A 24164-nucleotide genomic window follows, 5' to 3' on the forward strand; every position below is an offset into this window, starting at 1 on the left:
TCTCTGTTCACTTGGAGGTTTCTAAGGTCAATTACTTTTGGTTTATTCCAGATATTGCCTTGTTCTGCTGGTCTTCAGCAACCCCCGTTGTTCTAAACCTAAGAATTTCCGTGGCGTCATGGTCACGGTCACAGACCCTCACTCTGGGAGTTTGGATTCTATTCCAGGTCTCTCTGTTGACATGCATCACCTTTACTTTTCTCGCTTCTTCTACCCTGGCTTTTCCTTCAGCTTTCCACAGCTGTTTCGTTTCCTCTTCACTGGCTTTCTTCAATTGATTGTTTTGCTCCTCTTGAGATTCCTCTCGCCCCCATAAGTGTTTTCTTGCATTCTGTTCTGTGCTTCTGTGCCACACAGTTCTATCAGCCTTTTTGAGCAGATGGTTATTTCGCCTTCTGTTACTCTTGATGGCCGCCTTTATTTCCTCTTCATTGCCGTTTTAGTTGAAGGGTGTTTATTTCCTCCCCTTCATTTTTCTGTCATGTTATTTCATTGTATTATGAGCACAAGGTGACATTAGGTTCTTTATCCTTAATGACATACCATTTCCACCATATGGTTCTATTACCAACCCTCCTATGGTCTGTTTGGTCTATGGTGTATATGTGCTCTTTACACAATTTGGGTCTGGAGATTCTTTGTTCTTTCAAGTCTGTTGTTCAGTTAGGTTCTGGAGCTGTTTTTTTCCTAGTCCTCCTAGGTCACCCATTGCTGTTTGTCTTTGTACACCTTATGGTGTCCTGTTGCTTTACCTCAATACATCAGGGTCCTTCTGTTTTCTCTTGTGTGTTCCTTCACACATATACTCTGTTTTGGGGTTATCTCTTTCAGTGTGATACAGCTGTCTAACACGTTTACTCTAGTCCTTTTGGTACCAACATTGTTACCTGTGACTTCTTTCCAGTTTGATCTCTACACGTTGTCCCTTGATGAATGTTACGTGCCTATCTCTCACAGTCCATTGGACAGTTTTACCCCCTTTTTTTCATTCTGTTCTCTATTGGCAGCTCTGCCTGCCTCACTGGTTGTGGTCACTACCATGTTCCTTTCTGGGACCTTCCTTTCCAGTCATGACTTATCATATCCCCTGTTGATATGTTGGTCATCTATTCATTGTGGGTAACTTACATTATCTTCTCACCGGGTCTGTCTCGTGCCTGGCCTACTTTCTCTTTATTGCCAGGTTGTCCATCGCAAGACTGGTGAGATTCGTTCGCAACCCTCCTCTTGGCTTGATATTGCTTTGGTATCTAATTCTAAGATAAGGAATTTGCGGCTAGTTGTATCTGTCAGATGGACAAGTTACTTACCTTTGTTAATGTCTTATCTGGTAGAGACACAGACTAGTCACAGAATCCTTATTGACCCAACCATGCTCCCTGCTCGTTAACTGTGTTCTTTTCAGTCTCGCTTGGGTAGTCTCTGCTGTGTTTTTGTTATTGTGAGTAACGTAAGGATTTTTTTGTTTTCCATCCTAGTTGGCATATACACTGTTCTATTGCCAGTTTCTGTATGTCTACGCATTGTTGTGCGAATTCCTGTCACAGAAGAAACTGACAGTGCGTCAGGGGAGAGACTGTATGGACTCTGTTGACATCATGTCTGGGACCACGTCACTACGGAGTCACTCAATACCCTCTACCAACGTGCAGAGGTACTGCTGAGGGAAACTTTCCGTATCCAGTCTGGCGCCTGCGGGAGAATTCTAAGATAAGTAATCCGTGGATAGTCTGTGTCTCTACCAGATAAGGCGTTACCAAAGGTAAGTAACTTGTCCTATAGTTACCTTAGGGCACAAGTATAGTTTCTTGAGATAAGTATAACTTTAACTGCTGAATGTCTATAACTTTAACGTCCCTGTAACATTTGTTTTTTTAGGGAATTTCGATGTTTTTTTACGTTCTATATCCTAACTATAACGTCCCTGTAACCTCTGTTTTTTTCAGTGGATTTCTAGTTTTCTTTAACGTAAGGTAATATTTAATTACCATACCATAATCTACCTGCTGTCACACACGGCCAAAGATTTTGAGTGGCGGGGAGTTAGCAGCAGGGACTGGCCTGCGGCCACACCCAACAGCCAACCCCATGCTCTTGCTCTGTGAGTATGAGTGGCTTTATGGGTGTGTAACTAGGTGGGTGTGTGAGGGGCTGTGTGGGTCTGTGAGTGGGTGTGTGATTGACTGTATTGGTGTGCGAGTGGTTGTGTGGGTGTATAAGTGAGTGGGTGGGTGTATGAGTGGCTGTGTGGGTCTGTGAGTGGGTGTGCAAGTAGTTTTGTGGGTTTGTGAGTGGGTGTGTGAGTGGCTATACAGGTGTGAGTAGGTGAGTGGTTGTGTGAGTGGATGTTTGAGTGGCTGGTTGTGTCTGTGACTTAGCGTGGTAGTGGTTTGTGGGTCTGTGAGTAGGTGTGTGTGACTGGATCTGTGAATGGATGTATGTTTATTTAAATGGGGTCTAGATCCGTGGATCTGTCACAGATACTCACAGGGTGGGCTGCGCTGAGCATTGCAGAGGAGCTGCTGATATCTTGACCAAGAGAGATCCCCCCATCAGTCCCATGAGGTCGGGGTATCTCTACCCTGACCCCTTCTATCAGTTTCAAGCTTTATTCCACGCCCCTCCCCTGGGAACCCTGTCCCAATTCACAAAATGCAGGTGCAACTTTCCTCTCAGATTGCAGCCAGGCATTGCTGTTGACTCATGGATCCACAGTCATAGACATATATAAATCTGTTTACTTTTATAACTCCAAAACTACTGAACAGATTTACACCAAATTACAAAGAGAAATCTTTCTGGACCGAAATCTAGCTTTCTGGCAAATTTGGTATAACTCCGTTCAGCAGTTCAGACTGTAGTCGTGTCTAAAATCCCAATGGAAAATTCCATAGGGGAAAATGCGTTTTTGGACCCCCCACCCCTTTTTTCTCTGCCCCCCACTTGACGAATCACCACAAAACTTTTCAGGAAGGAGCTGAAGTAACCACCACAATAGTTTTGAAAATGTTGTGAAGATTCGTCAAACGGCACCAAAGTTATTAGCACAAGAAAAAAACTATTTTCTCAAAGAAACCAGGCCCCCAGATATACCTCCATATAAAAACAGTTGTCCAGAGTGTTTAATTTTTGATTTGTGTTTTTGTATCATTAGAGAAGTACTTTAGCTTTGGTAGAGATTGCTGATCCGGGCCGATGTCTTTTTTCTGGTTGACGTTTTTAAAAATGGCGGATGCTTTCAGTGATGATGTCATATTTCAGAAACCATGAGACCTATATACTTCATTTTGGTGTCAAAACATAGGTTTTGGGTGTCAAGTAGTCCTATAGAGACAGAAATAACTCCTCAGAGCAACCCTTCCCCCATTTTCCAAAATGGTAGCTATAATACAGGAAGAAGGGACATGTATAGAAATAAAACAAATAATAATGGTTTTTATTCCTTTTATGTATACGCCAAACAATGTTCATGATCTGAATATGAAAAAAAAATGTTTATCACTCCTCTTTTAGACACATTTTCATAGTTCACTTTATTTGTTTTGGCAATCACTCGTGCTACATTTGCAGAATGTAGAAAATTTGAGAAGAGCATATTGACAGGGACATCTTTTTGTAGCGCAGGTTTTGCAAGTACGTGTATGCTCTTTGGGTAGAGGCTTTAGAAATGTTGTCGATTTTAGCACCCCATCAATATCTTCCCAACCAAATTCACATGGATCTTCCTCTACGTGTGCATGATCCAAAACATTTACACATCTTTTGATCAAGTAGAAAGCTCTTTTAATGTGTCCACTCACCAAAATGGTGTTGGTGAAAGGTCACTTAGCGGGACTGATATCTTGAACTCACTGTACTGAAGATCGTCAAATGTTTGACAGCCAGAACTCGTTTTCCACACACGCACAAGGTATTTTTCTACGTCTTTAAAGTCACATTCTTCTTCTGTCTAAGCAAATGCTTTTAGAAGCTTCACAGGTTCAGCAGTTAAAGCTCCATGCTTTGTTCCAACTGTGCTCATAGTGTCATCACACTTAAGCATATGTGCCTTAATAACAACACCTCTAGGTCAAGTTTCTTGTACAGAATATGAAGCGGGATTAAGTGTCCTTTCTGCCTGTTCATAACGTATCCATAACTCTGACAATCCTTGACTTATGAACAATATGACAAATCTAAGTAGCACAGTAATAACATCTGTGTCATTTAACAGTACAATAACTCGATTGGAACCATTTTGAACAACTCACTCAACGTGTCAAAACAGGAAGATCAGCTTCCTCCAATTTGCTGTTAAGTTCTTGAATAATATGGCTCATACCCTTCAAATAAATCTCTGCAGGCACCAACTCCTCATCGACAATCATTCCACTTGCAATAATTGGAAATTGAGTGTTCACTTGAAGCATCAGCAACATTTAGAGGAGCTAACATCCCCAAGTTCATCTTGTTCAACGTTGATGACCAGAATTGATCAAGTTGCACATTTATAGGTGTCGAATTTTTGATGCAGGCAAGGTCAATTGGTCCACTTGTAGACATTCATCTGATTCTCTCAAATTCTTTGACAGATAGTTCAGGCTAACTGTCAAAGACAATGTGCAGTTCTTGCAAGGTGCACACTGACTGTGATATCTGTAGAACAGTCTGAACACCTCTCTCCGAAGTTTTGCATGGATGAACTCTTGACCATTCGCAATTGTGACATATAGTTCACAACAGCAGCAGTTTTCAATGAGGACATCTTTTCAGAATGGAATTCTTCAGGTAAAAGGTTCTTTTCGAGCTCTTGTAGGAGTTTGAGCTTCACTGGTTCACTGGTTTGGTTGTAGCATTTCTGTCAAATAGTGCGTTTGTTGGCAAAAGATCATGCATCAGAATGTCTTTGATAAACTCACCCCTTTTTTGTTGTTGTGCTAAATCCATCTCTCTGTGGGCTTGCAAAAGTTGTTTTTGTTACCTGTTTTGTAGTGGCTGTAGTGGCTGGTTGAACAAAATTCTTACTATGGCAATTAAAGCGTGGAAGTTTAGCTTTAGTGATTATGTCAAACAGCTCTTTCTCTTTCAATACAAATCTATATTGCTTCAGTTCTGTGTGTAGTTTCCATCCATGTTCCAGAACATCTAGTAGACGTGTTTTTATATCATTATCCACATATTGTTTGGTCACAAAGTTCTGTAGTCGCACAGGCTCAGTCATTTCAAAGGGATCCTTGCTGCTGCATGAAATGAAGAAGGCTGTCAACATGTTTATTAGAACGTTCACCTCTCTTTCCCACACGTGTGTGGTGAGAAACAATGGTAAACTAATTTTGAATTTGTCATCTCTCTGGAATGATTGCAAATTGAACGAACTTCATGGTAAACTAGTTGTCATTGAGAAACATATTCACTTTTACATGTCTGATCAACATTTCTCCTGGAGCTTTTCTATGATCGCTGGATTGTCTGTCCAGTATCATATCTGGAGCCACAGCATTGAACTTTCCCTCGCTGTCTTTCACCACAAAATGTCTTTGGATTAATTTTCTGTAGATTTATGTTTTTTTTCCACGTATTTCTTCACTCTTTCCAAATTTCAGGACCCATATCTCAGGTAGTTTATGCAATCGAATTTGCAAAATATAGTAATCAGTGACTCCACAGTCTTCACGTGCAGCTCCCAATCACCTTCGTGATCACCATGTACCAAGTTTTTCACTAGAGCTATCATGTGTAAAATATTTTCCCAGTACTTGTGAAGCTCTGATTTTTCTTCACATTCTTTGGCAAACTCTACAATCTTGGTTTTCAGGTTTTCCGATTTTTCTGAGATAAGATATGCAAAACCCAATTTGTCATTCTTGTTCCAGAAAGCATTCCAACACAATGTTTCTATAGCCATATATATGATGAGCATATCTTGTAAAGAGCAAGCATAATGAGTTCCGCTCAATACTTACTGGACAGTTTTGCTTCCAAAGATTTCAGCCTCAATAAGTGCATTGTCTTTGCCACATCCACTAAGGTAACTACCTGCACACCGCAACACAACTTTTGTCTTGTGGAAAACACCCACCATTGGGTAAAGATCATCAAATTCTACTGGATTGCTCATAAAAATGTCAGCTACAATACAGAATACACCTTCATCACAGAAAATTGGCAGGATATGCTGATCTTCAAGCTCAGAGCTATTGCGTAGTTTGTGACCTTCAGTGGGACGGTATTCTGGGAGATTAGAGCACGAATTCCAGCCCACAGAGGAACTGGCTTTTCTTCATCCTTCAGTCCTCACTGAATAAGCAATATGATAACTTCTGTTAAATCAGTTTTGCGGACTGCAGCATTAGGTAGAAGAAGATCCATTTCCTCAGCCCCTTTGAAACTTTCTGGTAAACTAGGACGTGTTGATGGTTGAAGTGATTTTGCACACGTTGGCAAGGCAATTGGGTTATAAGTTTACAGCTTTGTTTGTTTATGCTTACAGTTGACACAGCTTGGGTGCCAGCAGCTAGTTCATTGGTACAGTATTGAAAAAGCATCATGGCAGTAACATGTGTGCTGGATGTTCCAGACAAAGAAGAGCTGTCTTCAAAATTATCAAGAGCAGCAATTGTACATCCTTTTTCTGGTAAAGTGACTTGGAAGTGGTGTGCTGTTGGATTCACAAGATTTCACAGCATGACTGCTAACAAGTTCCTGCTCCGTACTATATCATTATAACTTTTTTATACACCAATCCTGTGTGATTAGCTCTCTACTTTTGCACTTGTCATAGATTGTGTGTAGAGACCTCTTGTGTAGCAGAGTTTTTGTTTTATTTTGCCGAGATGTAATTCATAAAACATGATTTGGAAAAAAAACAGTACATTTGCCGAGAATAAGCCTGTCGGTTCTTGGGATTTTCTTCCACTTCTTCCCTTATATCGTTAAAGCATTCATCAATGTTGTCAGCTTCTGTTCCAAGCTCAATAACTTTAATTTGTAAGTTTTGCTTCGTTGATATTAAACAATGATATAGAAAATGTGAACCCCTTCCCTGCGGGCGTCGGCCACTGGCCGACGCCCGCACTACCTCCCTGGTGCGGGTCACGACCAGTGGGCGACACCAAGGAGGGGGTTAATAAATCCTCGGGTGCGTCGTACCCGAGGATTTTTTATTTTTTTTTACATCCCAGGGAGACACGGAAGCTTCCGTGTCTCCCCCAATCGCCCCCCCACCCGCCCCTTTCTGACGTTACAAAGTTGATTTCCCCATTGGGGGCAGGAAGCAGACTTGCGGCCGCTTCCAGCTCCGATGGGGAAAACGGCCTTCCCCACGTTCGGGAAGTCCTCGTAAGAAAGGGGAGAGTCTCCCCTTTCTTACCAGGCCTTCCTGAAACTGTTTCCTGGCCCTCGATCACAGCTGTGCTGCGATCGGGGCCAGGAAACAGTTTCAGAAGGCCTCGTAATAAAGGGGAGAGTCTCCCCTTTCTTACGTAGCCTTCTGAAAGTGTTTCCGGGCCCCCGATCGCAGCACAGCATGGCTTTTGTCATTCTACAGCTCGGCGAGGATGACACTATGTCAATCCTATGCTTAAAGATTTTGCTGTACAAATGGCAAAAGACTTTGTCACTATCTAGCTCGGCGAGGATAGCACTGTACTAATCCTATGCTTAAAAACTTTTCTAGATAAGCAGACATTTGAGGTGAGCAAATTTAGAGTGTCGCTGGTGTTGCAGGGTGCTCCTTACTAGAGCAGCTCTCCACCTAAAATTGGGAACTTCCCAGAGTTCTCCTTTGTTTTTTGCATAATTTATGCGTCACTCTAACCCTGAAAGGGCCTTGGTTTGACTTATACTGGGTGCTCCCTTGTGTCTGGACAAAGCTATACCCCTCTGAAGAGCTCTAATGAGAGCGAAACACGTGTCATGGGTTGCTTTACTCATTCCAGGTTGGCTTGGACGGTATTTGACCAGTCCAAAGCTGTAATACTGTGCCTGGAGTGGTAAACGGCTTTTGTCATTCTGCAGCTCGGCGAGGATGACACTATGTCAATCCTATGCTTAAAGATTTTGCTGTACAAATGGCAAAAGACTTTGTCACTATCTAGCTCGGCGAGGATAGCACTGTGCTAATCCTATGCTTAAAAACTTTGCTAGATAAGCAGACATTTGAGGTGAGCAAATTTAGAGTGTCGCTGGTGTTGCAGGGTGCTCCTTACTAGAGCAGCTCTCCACCTAAAATTGGGAACTTTCCAGAGTTCTCCTTTGTTTTATATATATATATATATATATATATATATATATATATATATATATATATATATATATATAGAGAGAGAGAGAGAGAGAGATATATATTTGCCGCCAGTTGTCTTGCAGCTTGCGTCTTCAAAGCAATGCACATACTTCAACTGACACTTTTCAACTGTAGCTTTTAGGCAGCAGTAAAAAAGTCAAGTAAGTATTGTGACTATGTTTCTGCTACAAAAGGGTCAGACTTGTCTAGTGGCAGTTTTAGTGCCATAAAGAATCGGAGAAGGTTTATATGCCTACTGCAAAGAGCAAATCTGTATTTTATGTAAATAGCTGAGTACATTAGTAAAGTCAGCCATTATTTGCGCTATATTACCAATGAAATGTATGTGCGGGGTGGAGGGCGGCTATGGAGAGATGAAGGGCACTTTTGCTGGGTGGTAATGAGGGAATCCGAGGAGGAGGGAGTGGGAGCACCAATAATGATTGTTGGACTGGGCGCAGGAGGTGCTAAAGACTGTGACGAATGGTATGTGACAAGGTGTTTTTTGAGTGTCTTGAAAGAACGTGCTGATTGAGGGAAGAAGCGCAGGTAAGGTGGCCTCTACTGTTGCACGTATCTCACACACACCATCGATTTTGTGACTGTCTACGTAGGCTAGTGTTTTAGAGCAACAGTTTAGCCAATAGCAGAGATGGCATCTTGATGGATGACTGCTGCCGGCACTCGGGTTATAGAGGACAGCTCTGACATAGGATCAGAGACTGAGAGATCAGATACTGAGACCGCATCTGAGGGATAGGACAATGGTGCAGACTCCGGGAGTGATTTTTCAATCGGAGGAGTCCCATTCGATAACTCCTCTTCCAGTACATTATGAGGGAGGTGATGAGGACAGTCCTGCTGTCCCTTCGCAAGCAGTCTGTGCAACTGGGTAATAGTGGGTTAGCCCAACCCAGAGAGCAGGTGAATGCAGCGGCAAGCAGAGAGAGAGAGAGAGAGAGTGCTCTCTTGGGAGCTCCCCAATTTAGTTCAGCCCCAAATTCCACCGCCCAAATCGTATTGTGGAGACATCAAAATTATCTATGGCAAAACAAACTGGTTTTGTAAGGCAGGCACCTGTGTTTTTGGTCCTGGGCTCGGCGGCCATATAGAGAAACACACTAAACCCAAACATTTCTGGAAACTAGACATTCGGGGGAGTCCACAGAGGTGTGACTTGTGTGGATTCCCCAAAGTTTTCTTACCCAGAATACCCTGCAAAGCTGAAATGTTCAATAAAAACTCTATTTTTCTCGCATTTCTGTCACACAAACTACAGGAATATGCTGGGATCCACAAAATTCCTACCACCCAGTGACTCCTCACCTGTCCTGATAAAAACACTACCCCACTTGAGTGCCTACACCTAGTGCCTGCGTCAGGAATTGATCACCCCTGGGACAACAGCTGCCTCATGTAAGGACTAACATTGACCGTTGTGTGATCTATTCCTGTCGTGGGCACTAGGCCTACCCACACAAGTGAGGTATCATTTTTATCGGGAGACTTGGGGGGAACGCTGGGTGGAAGGAAATTTTTGGCTCCTCTCAGATTCCAGAACTTTCTGTCCCTGAAATGTGAGGAAAACGTGTTTTTTTAGCCACGTTTTGAGGTTTGCAAAGGATTCTGGGTAACAGAACCTGGTCGGAGCCCCACAAGTCACCCTATCTTGGATTCCCCTAGGTCTCTAGTTTTCAAAAATGCACAGGTTTGGTAGGTTTCCCTATGTGCCGGCTGAGCTAGAGGCCAAAATCTACAGGTAGGCACTTTGAAAAAAACAGCTCTGTTTTCTGTCAAAAAATGGGATGTGTCCACATTGTGTTTTGGGGCATTTCCTGTCGCGGGCGCTAAGCCTACCCACACAAGTGAGGTATCATTTTTATCGGGAGACTTGGGGGAACATAGAATAGCAAAACAAGTGTTATTGCCCCTTATCTTTCTCTACATTTTTTCCTTCCAAATATAAGAGAGTGTGTAAAAAAGAGGTCTATTTGAGAAATGCCCTGCAATTCACATGCTAGTATGGGCACCCCAGAATTCAGAGATGTGCAATTAACCACTGCTCCTCAAAACCTTATCTTGAGCCCATTTTGGAAATGCAAAGCTTTTCTTGATACCTATTTTTCACTCTTCATATTTCAGCAAATGAATTGCTGTATACCCATTATAGAATGAAAATCAACGGCAGGGTGCAGCTCATTTATTGGCTCTGGGTACCTAGGGTTCTTGATGAACCTACAAGCCCTTTATATCCCCGCAACCAGAAGAGTCCAGCAGACAAAACGGTATATTGCTTTCAGAAATCTGACATCGCAGGAAAAAGTTACAGAGTAAAACATAAAGAAAAATGGCTGTTGTTTTCAGCTCAATTTCAATATTTTTTATTTCAGCTGTTATTTTCTGTAGGAAAACCTTGTAGAATCTACACAAATGACCCCTTGCTGAATTCAGAATGTTGTCTAGTTTTCAGAAATGTTTAGCTTTCCGGGATCCAGCATTGGTTTCACACCCATTCCTGTCACTAACTGGAAGGAGGCTGAAAGCACCAAAAATAGTAAAAATGGGGTATGTCCCAGTAAAATGCCAAATTTGTGTTGAAAAATGTGGTTTTCTGATTCAAGTCTGCCCGTTCCTGAAAGGTGGGAAGATGGTGATTTCAGCACCAGAAACCCTTTGTTGATGGCATTTTCAGGGAAAAAACCACAAGCCTTCTTCGGCAGCCCTTTTTCCCCATTTTTTTCGAAAAAACGAAATCTTCACTGTATTTTGGCTAATTTCTTGGTCTCCTCCAGGGGAAACCACAAACTCTGGGTACCATTAGAATCCCTAGGATGTTGGAAAAAAAGGACGCAAATTTGGCGTGGGTAGCTTATGTGGACAAAAAGTTATGAAGGCCTAAGCGCAAACTACTCCAAATAGCCAAAAAAGGGCTCAGCACTTGGGGGGGAAAAGGCCCAGCAGCTAAGAGGTTAAGACAACATGAGGCATTCACGTTGACTTCCATAATTGGCAGAGCTTTCAAGCATCACAAAATTTGTCATTAAATCCAAAATCTAAATCTTTCAGGCCTTGTCTTAAAATGGTTCTTGCTGATTTTACTGCATCCTGTGATCTTATTTTGGCATCAAGAACTTCAAGAGTCAAATCAGCTGAGAACACCATAAGTGGCTCATTCTATTTGGTAGAATGACAAAACGAATTCTGTCATTGTACAGTCTCACCAGAGAAATCATAATTTTATTTTTATGGATCAATACAGTTTCATCAATGTTGACCACAGTTTCTCTGATCTCACTGAGTGTGAACCCGTAGCGAGTACTCAAGAATCTTCATTTGCTTTTTCAAAGACTGCAAACTTAACTGAAGGCTGGCAGTTATGTTGCTACTGGGACCTCATTGTACATTCATATTTTCAAATATATGCACGCATGCAGTTCGGGTGGGCATACAGATCAGCTGCAAATACATTCACCTCACTGTTTGGATTAGCTGCTCGGCTGAGAACTTCATCTTGGAAGAAACTAGCTGCAGATAAAAACATATTTGCCCTTTGAGACTTACATACTGTCTACTTTGTTCTTTCATCAATCCCTTTGGCCCTTGTTCTGGCTAAACCACAGATAACACATTGAAGAACCTGTGCTTTCTGATCAGTTGTTGGAGGTGGATGAGAGGTAGCCATCGATCTTCTAAGTGGATAGACATTGGATTCTTGTTGTGATTCACTGGTGTCTGCTATTTTTTGATGAATTTGTTCCTGCCTTCTTTCCATTGTATGACTTTTAGCAGTTGTTGTTACAGTGGAAAATTATTCACCCATCAGTTTCAAACTTTTGTGAACTTTGTCTTGCCATATTTCTGCAGCATCTTGAACTCTCTTTTGTCCAGCTGCAGTTGATGTTGGCTTTTCTTTTGCGTTAGTTTGACATATGGCACATTTTTCCTTGTTGAAGGAGCCCTCAGATTTTGTAGTTAGCAACATTGTCAGGCAGTAAAGATCCTCTGCTACCACCTGCTTTGCTCATGTTTGAGTTTGAATCAACAGAAAACCTGAAACTAAAACAATTTTAAAATAAATGACCAATATGATGGCTAAAACACATCATTATAGAGCCGCCATTTTAAAAAATGGAGGAAGGGTTGCTCAGAGGAGTTATTTTCTGCCTCTATAAGACTACTTGACCCCCCCCCAAAACATTCGTTTTGACACCAAAATGAAGTATAAAGGTCTCATGGTTCCTGAATTATTACATCATCACTTCAACACATCCACCATTTTTTAAAATGTCATCCAGAAAAAAATCTGCCCAGATTAGCAATGTCTACCCAAGCTAAATTACTTCTCTAAAGATACAGGAACACAAATCAAAAATGAAAATCTCTGGACAACAGTTTACACACACACACACACGTGTTCCTGTATGGAGCACCACCCACACACACACACACACGTGTTCCAGTATGGAGCACCACACACACACACGTGTTCCAGTATGGAGCACCACACACACACACACACACACACACACACACGTTCCAGTATGGAGCACCACCCACAATAGCAGTGGCACTCTAATACTAGAGCTGCTCTCCACCTAAACTTGCTTGTGATAAACTAAAAATAACACCAAATGCCACAGGTTTTGACTTGTCTGAAGTGAAAAGATGTTTCACAGGTTTCACTAATATATTACTCTACTGCAGGTTCCCATTATACAAAGAGCAGCACTGGAGAATTTCTTGTGGCTGCACTGGCTATGCATGCTACTGTTGTGGAACACTAGATACCACTGCTCTGCCTATTCTCAGTCTCCCTAGGTGCTCGCAGAAAGCTGAGCCTCCTAATATAATTAGCAGGAACTTAAAGCACAGACACCACACTTTGGAGCACCTTTGTCTGTGCATTTATTCTCTTCCAACAAATTCTCTTCTTAGGTTGCGAGAATACATAGAAATGTATTATAGCGCTGCTGTAACTCTGTAAATCTGCCGATCCTAGATAATGTAGTGGGCTAAGGCACTAACTGCTGAGGTGCTCCGACAATAAGGTGCTGCACTATTTCAAATTACGCTACTCAGCATTTAATTTCACCAACACACATGCTGTAAAAAAAATAAAAAAAAGGTATGTTCTGCAAACTATAGAAGAGTTCTGAGCTGCTAGGTGTCCCTAATCTGAATAAACAACGCAAATAACTGTGAAGTTTTGAGGCATTTTGACTATCAATTAACTCTCGGTTATGAGTCTGGTGGTGTCTGTTCATCAGAAGTCTTGAAAAACGTAGGGCCCACAGTTTCCTAACTTGGGCACTACAGGAAACTTTATCCACCTTTCTGGAATCTTGACTAGAGGAAATGGTGATGGTACAGAAATGAGAAATGGACAGTGTTTCGGGGAGAGCATGAGGGTAGAAAAGATCAGGGTGAGGAAAAAAGAAAAGGAAGGATAAGACAAAGATAAGTGAGCCCCTGAGCTTACAGGGCCCTCCATAGGAAGATATACACCTGGAAGCACCCCAGAGAAACGTCTTTTATTACAACAGCTTTAAGAAGCACCCAGAGCTTATGAGATCATCCTGTTCAGGAGCAGCACTTCTACCTCGGGTAGCACGGCTTAAGGTCTGGGAACCCCCGAGAGCACAGAGAGATTTATAGCAGAGGTTTTACAGTACAAGCAGCTTCCATGGCCACCCACAACACCAATGCGTCAAGAGCCAAGCTAGGTCAGAAGAACTACAGTGCATCAGAACAGCTTCTCAAAGTTACCCTGATGAAGAACAGAACACAGGAGCGGAAGAACACGCAGAACAGGAATAGTGCATATGACAAGAGTACCTTTCGGAAGGACTCCAAGTATGACCCGTACCTATGTCACCCAGTGCTGGTATCAAAAGAGGAACTTTGAGCACAGCTAGCCAGAGGACCAGGTGGATCCCCCCTGGGGTCTAATTACAAGGAGCAGTTTTCAATAGCTTTCTCTGGGAGATTGGAAGCCTTTTTCTCTATATAGGACTCACTTCGTAAAATGATTTCCTTGTCCTCCAAGGGTTAGGTCTCTCTCTTCACTTACTGATTTGGTGTCGTAGTTGGGAATAGTGGGTTTGGTAGAAACAAAGTATGGAGAAGACGACTTAGGAAAGGTGTTGCATGGGAGGCTTTGCCCTTATTCTCTAAGTTTTTTTTAACGATTTCCCGAGGCAAAGTGTACCATAGGCATCGTATTACATACATTTACCTTGCTTCATTTTCTACTGCACTCCCACTCTCTCCCCCTTTACAACTCCTCTGCATACTATATCTTTGCTTCTAAGGTGTCTTTTCTTCAGACACTTGCAGTGCTCTTAACTGAGATGTTCCAAATCAGATGTTAAAAAATGCTCGAAATGGTCCACATGAAGCCAGCCCCTCCTCGGCCCACGCATCTCTGTATCCCCTAGTTATACGTGTGCCTTTGTTCCAATTACTGTATGCCCCATTCTTATTGAGAATTTTGGGATTTGACGGTACTATTGATACACAAATGATACACCAGTAGTTTTATAAGTATAGAAAAACAGCGTTCCGTAATGGATTTGATGTGACTGTGAAAAAACACTAAGCTGGGTTCCATCACATCCTTGAAACCTCCGGTGGGCCTTAACTACATATATTAGAAACATATTCCAAGTGTGGTAAATACATTTTAGTTGTGAATTGACGTGACTGAAGAGATTATTGATATAATTATTAGCTGTTCGTATAAGTGAGAATAATAGAATCTAATAAATATCAACGGAGTCGTTATAAAGAGAGTAAGAGGAAAAACAACATTGATCATCAGCGAAACCCCCTTCTTCCTTCTCTCACACACACACACACACACACACACTCTCTATCCGAATCCGAAATAAGTCATACCATGTGGTATCACGTGACTGCGCATCAGCAGAGACTGGGAACGGCCAGAAGCGACGAACAGAAAGAGCTGTTGTTTCTGCCGAACAGGTGGTACTTGTACAGTTGTGAAGCCTACTTCTCTCAGGTAACACCTTTTCTGTCAAATACTGAAACAAGAAAGACAAGATACTGTAAAGTGGGAGAAGCCGAGGTGTTCCGTTACTACGATGATCAATGGTGTCAGATGTCCGCGACATGTCAAATAAATGAGGAGAGAAGAAACCCGAGTCCGAGTAGAACAGGAGATCATTAGTGAGCCTAAAGACCAGGGCCCCGGAGCCTGAGGGTTCCGACCAAAGAGGATCCATCCTATGAATCAAAGTGACATAGTCAGGAGCCGTCGATGAAAGCGCAACACCTCGACAGAGTGGAGGCGTGTCAGAGCAAGCCGGATGTGTCCGCTATGAATACGCCTTACGTTGATTTACCCTTCGTATGGGTAGACCGCCAATACCACCGAAAAGCTGAACATTAAAAAGAAGGAAATGAGAATTCTCCGTTTTTTGTGGCAATTAGGACCACTTCAGACAGCAGACTAAATCATTGAGATACAAAACGAATCACCTCGGGCTTTGAGTAAGCAGTGACATTCAACACTTCTTAAGAAGTGACTAACTGTAAATAACACACATATGACTTCATATAGAAGTCAGTGTGGAAGCTCAGCACAAATCCTCACTGCTACAATTAATGTTTGCACTGAGTGATCAATTACTTCCCCCCCCCCCCACACTGCCTCGAAGATGGTATAAATGGGTCATGACGTTCATCAGCGATCGTAGTTGCTCCTGCTTTTGCACACGTGCGTGCCAATTTTTAATGCTGCTTCAGCCTCTAAATAAGGTAGTGGCCTGTGATGTGTCTGCGTTTTTGTATTCTGATGCATACTTCTGACCACAGATTTCTATTGTGCGACTCCACATTAACACCATTCTGCTTTAGATTTAGAATTATAGCCACCACACCATGGTTGCTGACAACAGTTTCTTTTTCCGCCTTCAGATGTGGATCTGGGGCTCTGCTTATTTTTTCTTCACTCTGTAAAATACTTTTCTTCTGAACTTTTCCAGTGTGCGAGGGATGTCACCCCTTAAAACAACTGGGTTTAAACTTGTAGGATCTGTTACCAACTTCTATGACAGTTCCTCATGAGGTGTGCCCCTTATTTCTTTTTAAAACATATTTTATTAGATTTTGCAGAACATCATGCAAGCTGACGAGTGCCCCCTATCCCCGATACCATAATGTGACGTCCGTACCCGTCTAGCATAGCACAGTACTTCAGCAGTTTTCCCACAGTTTTGCAGCATCTGTAGCAAAGATCAACACCAGTACTTTGCATGCAGAACTACCGATTGCTGGGGGCAGAACAAGTAACCCTTTCTCCCACCCCCTGCTGGTGTGGTGCAACAGTAGGTCCAGTGTGTTTTTTGAGCCCATGTGGGTGAGCAGTGCAGCTGTCGTGTGACCGTTGTGTTCCTTTCCTCTTCTTTTTTTTTTTTTTAAGTTTAAAATTTGTTTTTGTTATAATTATTGTTTTCTGTTTTCTCTGTGGGCTCATAGTTATGTCCTGTAGGCCTTTCATCTTAGTCTTATTCCCCCTGGGGGGGCTTTCGGGCGCCAGGACTAGCGATTTCCAAACCTGCGCATTATCCAAAGTGCCTATCCCCTTATGTGCCTCTCTTCAAAGTAGGTTCTCTTCACATTCTGCCCTTTTCTCCAACTCCTTTATCCAGTACAGCAAGTAGGGGGCCTGTAGGGGTTTTCCTTTTTTTCATGATTGCCCTCTGAGCTAATAACAGGCCCAGATCTTGAAATCTACTATTGGTTTTGTTTTTGGCAGTGTGTGGAACCAGTGCAGTAAGCAATGAGCAGGTGCGAGTGAAAAAGGTTTTTTGATAATATCAGCAAGTCCGTTGTACAACCTTTGTCCAGTATTGATTAAGAACAGGACATGTCCACAGCATGTGTATGAAGGACGCCCCCACCTCTCTACAGCGGTAATAAGCCACTCCATGTGTGTTGAAGTATCTATTAATCCTTTCTAGGTGTAAATATGCTCTGTGTTCGATATATAAATTAATGAGCTGAAACCTGGTGTAGGAAGTTGGCTCTGTGTAGGCTATCTCAAAGTGAGAGATAGTGTGCACAGAGTCCAAGGGTTCCCCCTAGAGGTTGATAGTGGCAAAATTAGATAATAATAATGCTCTATTTTGTGGTAGTGTGATCGAACAGTAGGCTTTTCAGAGGGTAGTGTCAAGCATTTGTTGTACACACACAGGCAATAAATGAGAACACACGCCCAAAGACTTATCTCCAGGCCCATAGGTTTTTATATAGAAAAATATTATTTTCTTAATTTATTTTAGAACCCCAAGATTCAGAATTCAAGTAAGTACATCAATTGTAAGGTATTTGGCATAGATAAATATGGAACTTTGAATTAAAACAGTAATTGACACAGTTTTGGCAAAAATGGCAATAAGCTATTTTAAAAGTGGACGCTGCAAAAATCAGCGGTTGCTGGGGGAGGTAAGTAATGGTTAGTTTTTCAGGTAAGTAAAGCACTTACAAGTTCAGTCTCCGGGGCATAGGCAGCCCACTGTTGAGGGTTCAAGACAACCCCAAACACCCAACACCAGCAACACACGGCCGGTCAGGTGCAGAGGTCAAAGTAGGGCCGAAATAACGTAGGCGTCTATGGAGACTAGGGGTGTTCCGGTTCCAGTCGCTAGCAGTTAAGTACCTTTGTCCTCAGGGAGCAGACCAAAGGGGTTTTGTAGAGCACGGTCACAAACAGGCACACAAAATACACCCTCAGCGGCCCAGGGACGGCCGGGTGCAGTGTGTGAAGTAGGTGTCGGGTTTTAGGTAGACATCAGTGGAGAGACCCGGGGGTCACCCTGACAATGCAAGCAGGGCACAGGGGGGCTTCTCGGGCCAGCCACTGACTGGGCAAGGATGAAGGCCGCCTGCTGGTAACTTCTGCACCGGTAATTGGTTTCTCTTGGGCCTGGGGGCTGCGGGTGCCGTGCTTTTTCCAGGCGTCAGGTTGTTTATCGGGCAGTCACGGGGAGCCTCTGGATTTTCTCGTCGCTGTGGGGGTGCAGGGAGGTCATCTCAGGATGTCCACGTCATAGGAGTTGCCTGGGAGTCCTCTCTGCAGTGTTGGTTCTTCTGGACATGAGCCGGGGGCGTCGGGTGCAGAGTGTTGGGGACTCACGCTTCCGGAGTGAGGCTGGAGTCCCCTTTAAAGATGGTTTCTTTGTTGCTGTTTGGACAGGGCTGCTGTACACAGGAGTTTCTTGGTCCTTTGGTTGCAGGGCAGTCCTCAGAGGTCGCTGGTCCCGCTGGACGTGTCGCTGTGCGGGTTCTTTGAGTCTGGAGACAGGCCTGTAGGGCTGGGGCCAAGTCAGTTGTCGTCTCCGTCGTCTCTGCTGGGCTTTCAGGTCAGCTTTCCTTCTTGTTGCAGGTCTTCAGGAATCTGGTTTCATGGGTTCAAGGTCGCCCTTAAATAATCAATTTAGGGGTGTGTTTAGGTCTGGGGGGTAGTAGCCAATGTGGGGAGGGGGGCACATCCCTAATCCTATTTTTCTCATTATCTCCTCCGGACTTGCTGCCAAAAGTGGGGGCTGTGTCTCGGGGGGGGGCATCTCCGCTGGCTGGAGTGCCCTGGGGCATTGTAACACCAGGCTTGAGCCTTTGAGGCTCAACGCCAGGTGTTACAGTTTCTGCAGGGGGAGGTGTGAAGCACCTCCACCCAGTACAGGCTCTGTTCCTGGTCACAGAGTGCACAAAGGCACTCACCCCATGTGGCCAGAAACTCGTCTGGATGTGGCAGGCTCGCAGAAACCGGTCAGCCTAGCACTAGTAGTTGGGCTGGTATGCAGGGGGCATCTCTAAGATGCCCTCTGTGTGCATTTCTCAATACATCCAACACTGGCATCAGTGTGGATTTATTGTGCTGAAAAGTTTGATACCAAACTTCCCAGTATTCAGTGTAGCCAATATGGAACTGTGGAGTTTGTGTTTAACAAACTCCCAGACCATATACTCTTCATGGCTAACCCTGCTCTTACAATGTCTAAGAATTGGCTTAGACACTGTAGGGGCATAGTGCTCATGCAGCTATGCCTTCACCTGTGGTATAGTGCACCCTGCCTTAGGGCTGTAAGGCCTGGTAGAGGGGTGACTTACCTATGCCACAGGCAGTGGGTTGTGCACATGGCATCCTGAAGGCAGTGCCATGTCAACTTAGTCTTTTTCTCCCCACCAGCACACAGAAGCTGTGAGGCAGTGTGCATGTGCTGAGTGAGGGGTCCCAAGGGTGGTATAATACATGCTGCATCCCTTAGAGATCTTCCCTGGCCACAGGGTCCTTGGTACCAGGGGTACCATTTACAAGGGACTTATCTTTGTGCCAGGGCTGTGCCAATTGTGGAAACAATGGTACATTTTGTAAGTGAAAGAACACTGGTACTGGGCCTGGTTAGCAGGATCCCAGCACACTTCTCAGTCAAGTCAGCATCAATAACAGGCAAGAAGTGTGTGTGTGCGGGGTGTTACTGCAACAGGGAGCCATTTTCCTACACCTGCCATTTATGGAGGTTCTGGGCATTCTATCCATTATGCCCTCCCATTCTGCCTCTGATATAGTGGTGCCCAGTCTGCCTTCCATTTGTTTCGTAGTTCATCGATGGGCCTGAAGGTGTCTGCTTGTAAATGTCGATATAGACAAGTAACTGCCTTCACCATCCCGGCTGCCTGCAAGACATCAGAACAGCACTCATGAGTACGCGTTTCGGAATCTCCCACTCCGCAATACCTGCGTATGATTGTCAGTGGGGCCCCGTGGTTCAGGAATTGTCCTGGAAGATTAAATTCCATGCGAAACATCTCAAATGAGGTTAGGATCCCATCCCGGAACAGGTCACCCAGTTTAGTTACACCTGCTGCAATCCATGTCCCCAGGCCATTCCAGTTCTGTCCTTCCTTCAATAACGGCAAGACCGAAAGGGGGAGTTCTGGGGAATATGGCCATTGAATATCTGATTTTTTTTCATGGCTGCTCTCCAGCATTTCTGCATGGTTGTAAAGGACTGCAGGCTCATTCCAGCGGGGGTCTCAACTCTCAGGACTATTCCAAGCAGCGCCCGGTATGTGGGTGTAAACCCATCTGTGTGCCCCTCCTGCTGTCGCCTATGCATCAACCATCTGGCGAGCCATTGCAGCTGCGCAGCCAAATAGTACAACTCGAAGTCCGGGGCTGCTAGACCTCTCTGCTGTACCGGACGTCGAAGTGTAGCCCATGCCAGTCGCCCCCTGCCCCATATAAATGCCATACTTAGTGAGGTTAGTTCTTTGAAATAGGTTTGGGGCACCCACAGAGGGAGAGTTCCGAAGAGGTACAATAACCGTGGTAGTGCAACCATTTTCAGGAGGGCTATTCTGCCCGTCACTGATATGGGCAGTGTCTGCCAGAAGGCAGTAGATGCATTCAGGTTGCGAATGCCTAGCCCTTAGTTACCCTCAAACATATCCTCACAGATCAGTACACCTTGACCCCTAGGTATGGCAAGCAGCGGGGCTCCAACTCCAAATCCCTGGGCAAGTTAACCGGGGTCTCATTTTCCTCAAGAAGGAACAATTTTGTTTTGGACATGTAGGAAAATACCACTGTTGGCATGGTCACCCCCACTTTTTGCCTAGTGTTGATGGTAGCTTTGATTGGAAGTGTGCTGGGACCCTGCTGACCAGGCCCCAGCACCAGTGTTTCCCAAAAACTGTACCTTTGTTTCCACAATTGGCACAGCCCTAGCACACTGTTAAGTCCCTTGTAAAAGGTACCCCTGGTACCAAAGGCCCTTGGCCATGGAAGGTCCCTAAAGGGCTGCAGCTTGCATTATGCCACTCTAAGGGCTTCCTCACTCAGTGCATGCACACTGCCTTGCCGCTTGTGTGTACTTGTGGGGAGAAAAGACAAAGTCGACAGGGCACTCCCCTCAGAGTGCCATGCCCACATGCCTGTGGCATAGGTAAGTCACCCCTCTAGCAGGCCTTACAGCCTAAGGCAGGGTGCACTACACCACAGGTGAGGGCATAGCTGCATGAGCACTATTCCCCTACAGTGTCTAAGCCAATTCTTAGACATTGTAAGTGCAGGGTAGCCATACTGAGTATATGGTCTGGGAGTTTGTCATTACGAACTCCACAGCACCATAATGGCTACACTGAATACTGGGAAGTTTGGTATCAAACTTCTCAGCACAATAAACCCACACTGATGCCAGTATGGGATTTATTGAAAAATGCACACAGAGGGCATCTTAGAGATGCCCCCTGTATGGTAGCCCAACTACTAGTGTAAGGCTGACCGGTTTGTGCCAGCCTGCCACTTCTAGACGAGTTTCTGACCGCATGGGGTGAGCGCCTTTGTGCATTCTGTGTGGTCAGAAACAAAGCCTGTCCTGGGTGGAGGTGCTTCACACCTCCCCCTGCAGGAACTGTAACACCTGGCGGTGAGCCTCAAAGGCTCAAACCTGGTGTTACAGTGCCCCAGGGCACGCCAGCCAGTAAGGATGCCCTCCCCCCACCGCAGGGACAAGCCCCCACTTTTGGCGGCAAGTCGAGACGGACAATGAGAAAAACAAGGAGTCGTCACCCCCCTCAGCCAGGACCACCCCTAAGGTGTCCAGAGCTGAAGTGACCCACTCCTTGAGAAATCCTCAATCTTGCTTTGGAGGATTAGGACCAATAGCTATAGGGATGTGCCCCCTCCCCAGAGGAAGTGGGCACAAGGAGTGTGTAGCCACCCTCTGGGGCAGTAGCCATTGGCTACTGCCCCCTGACCCTAAACACACCCCTAAATTTAGTGTATAGGGGCGACCCTGAACCCAGCTCTTCATATTCCTGACGACCTCAAGAAAGAAGGACTGCTGAACTGAAAACCCCGCAGAGAAGGGAAGGAGACAACAACTGACTCGTCCCCAGCCCTACCGTCCTGTCTCCTGCACCTTCAAAAAGCTGCAACAGAAGAAGCGACGCATTCTCCAGGACCAGCGACCCTTGAAAAGCCTCCAGGGGACTGCCTGCATCACCGAGGACCAAGAAACTCCAGAGGACAGCAGATCTGTCCAACAAGAAGACAAAGAAACCATCTTTAAAGGGACTCCCACTTCACTCCAGAAGCGTGAGTCCAAACTACTCTGCAGCCGACACGCTTGGCCCATGTCCAGAGGAACCAACCAACCAGAGAGGACCCCCAGGCGAAGGCAACCAACTGCCCACCTTGGGTTGACCTCTTCCCCCCTCCACAAATACACCTGCAGAGGGAATCTCGAGGACCCCCCTGACACCGACTGCCTGGGACGAAGATATCCATCGCCTGGAGAAGCACTGCACCCGCAGCCCCCAGCCCCAGAGAAACTGACCACCAGTGCTGCAACGACCAGCAAGCGGCCCTCACCCTTGACCAGTTGGTGGCTTGCCCGAGAAGCCCCCTGTGCCTTGCCTGCAGCACCTTAGTGACCCCCTGGTCCCTCCATAGAGTTCTGTTGAGAACCTCTCACCCTGTTCGCACACTGCACTCGGCCGCCCCTGTGATTTTTGTGCCTACTTGGGGCCCCTCCAGTGCTCCTTCAAACCCCCTAGGTCTGCCCTCTGACAACGCAGGTTACCTGCAAACCAGAGTACCCTCTGTCTCCATAGGGGCCCACGGTATTTTGGCTCCTGTTTGACTTCTGCACCTAACCGGCCCTGTGTTGCTGGTGCTACGTGTTTGGGGTTATCTTGAAACCCCAACGGTGGGCTTCCTATGCCCTGGCGACTGAACCCATAAGTTTGTTACTTACCTCAAAAACTGTACTTTACTTACCTTCCCCAGGAACTGTTGAAAATTGCACAGTGACCACTTTTAAAATAGCTTTTTGCCATTTTAAAGAAAACGGTGTACATTGCTGATTCCATTCAAAGTTCTAAGAATTACTATGCAAAGTACCTTTCATTTAATATACTTACCTGCTAAATGAATCTTGTGGTTCTAGAAATAAATTAACAAAAGATATTTTTCTATATTAAAACCTGTTGGTCTGAAGTTAAGTCACTGAGTGTGTGTCTTCACTTATTGCTTGTGTGTGTACAACAAATGCTTAGCACTACCCTTTGATAAGCCTAACTGCTCAACCACACTACCACAAATAGAGCATTATTATTATCTATTATTGCCTCTGTCAAGCCTCTTGGGGAACCCCTGGACTCTATGTACACTCTATCTCACTTTGATATAGTATATACAGAGCCGGCGTCCTACAGGACCAATCCACCTTAAGTCCTGAGACCGCCCCTGCTAGAAGTTCCTCAAAGTGAGCTCCCGTCCGGGCTAATGCCGCCAGGGGCTCCATGGAGATGGCAACAAGTAAGGGGGCTAATGGGCATCCCTGCCTCGTACCACGCTCTACCCCAAAGCCCTCTGAAATAGTCTGCCCCATCTTCACTCTGACTGTGGAGCTAGTATATAGGAGCTTTGTCCAAGTCTCATACGGGTCATGACTTCATAGAGGTATGCCCAATCGAGGCTATTGAATGCCTTTTCTATATCCACAGATAATATAGCAGTACTGGTCCTGTCATATGAGGTATCCGCTATTATGGCCATAAGACGCCTGATATTAGCTGCGTGTTGCGTTTCAGAATAAACCCAGATTGATCGTGGTGAAGTAGTTTGGGCATAAAGGGGAGAAGTCGGGAGGCTAGAATACCACTTAGGATCTTGTAATCTACATTCAGCATGGATAACAGCCTATACCCTCCCACTTCTGATGCCTCTTTCCCTGGTTTAATTAACAGGATAATTACTGCTTCTATACTAGTCGGTGGCAGGTGACCTAGTGCATATGCCTTGTTAAACATTGTCGCAAGTCTTGGGGCCAACTCTGTTAAGTAAGTACTATAAAATGTGATTGGTAGG

The 24164-nt window shown here is 44.7% G+C and overlaps 1 protein-coding gene across 2 annotated transcripts in view; it reads left to right on the forward strand.

The window, feature by feature from the left end:
• The window catches only part of SCAPER (S-phase cyclin A associated protein in the ER), a 2262878-nt gene that overhangs the window by 2059380 nt on the left and 179334 nt on the right, over positions 1–24164 (forward strand). The window lies entirely within an intron of this gene.

The sequence above is a fragment of the Pleurodeles waltl genome, chromosome 3_1 (assembly GCF_031143425.1).
Source record: "Pleurodeles waltl isolate 20211129_DDA chromosome 3_1, aPleWal1.hap1.20221129, whole genome shotgun sequence".
NCBI classification, from domain to species: Eukaryota; Metazoa; Chordata; class Amphibia; order Caudata; family Salamandridae; genus Pleurodeles; species Pleurodeles waltl.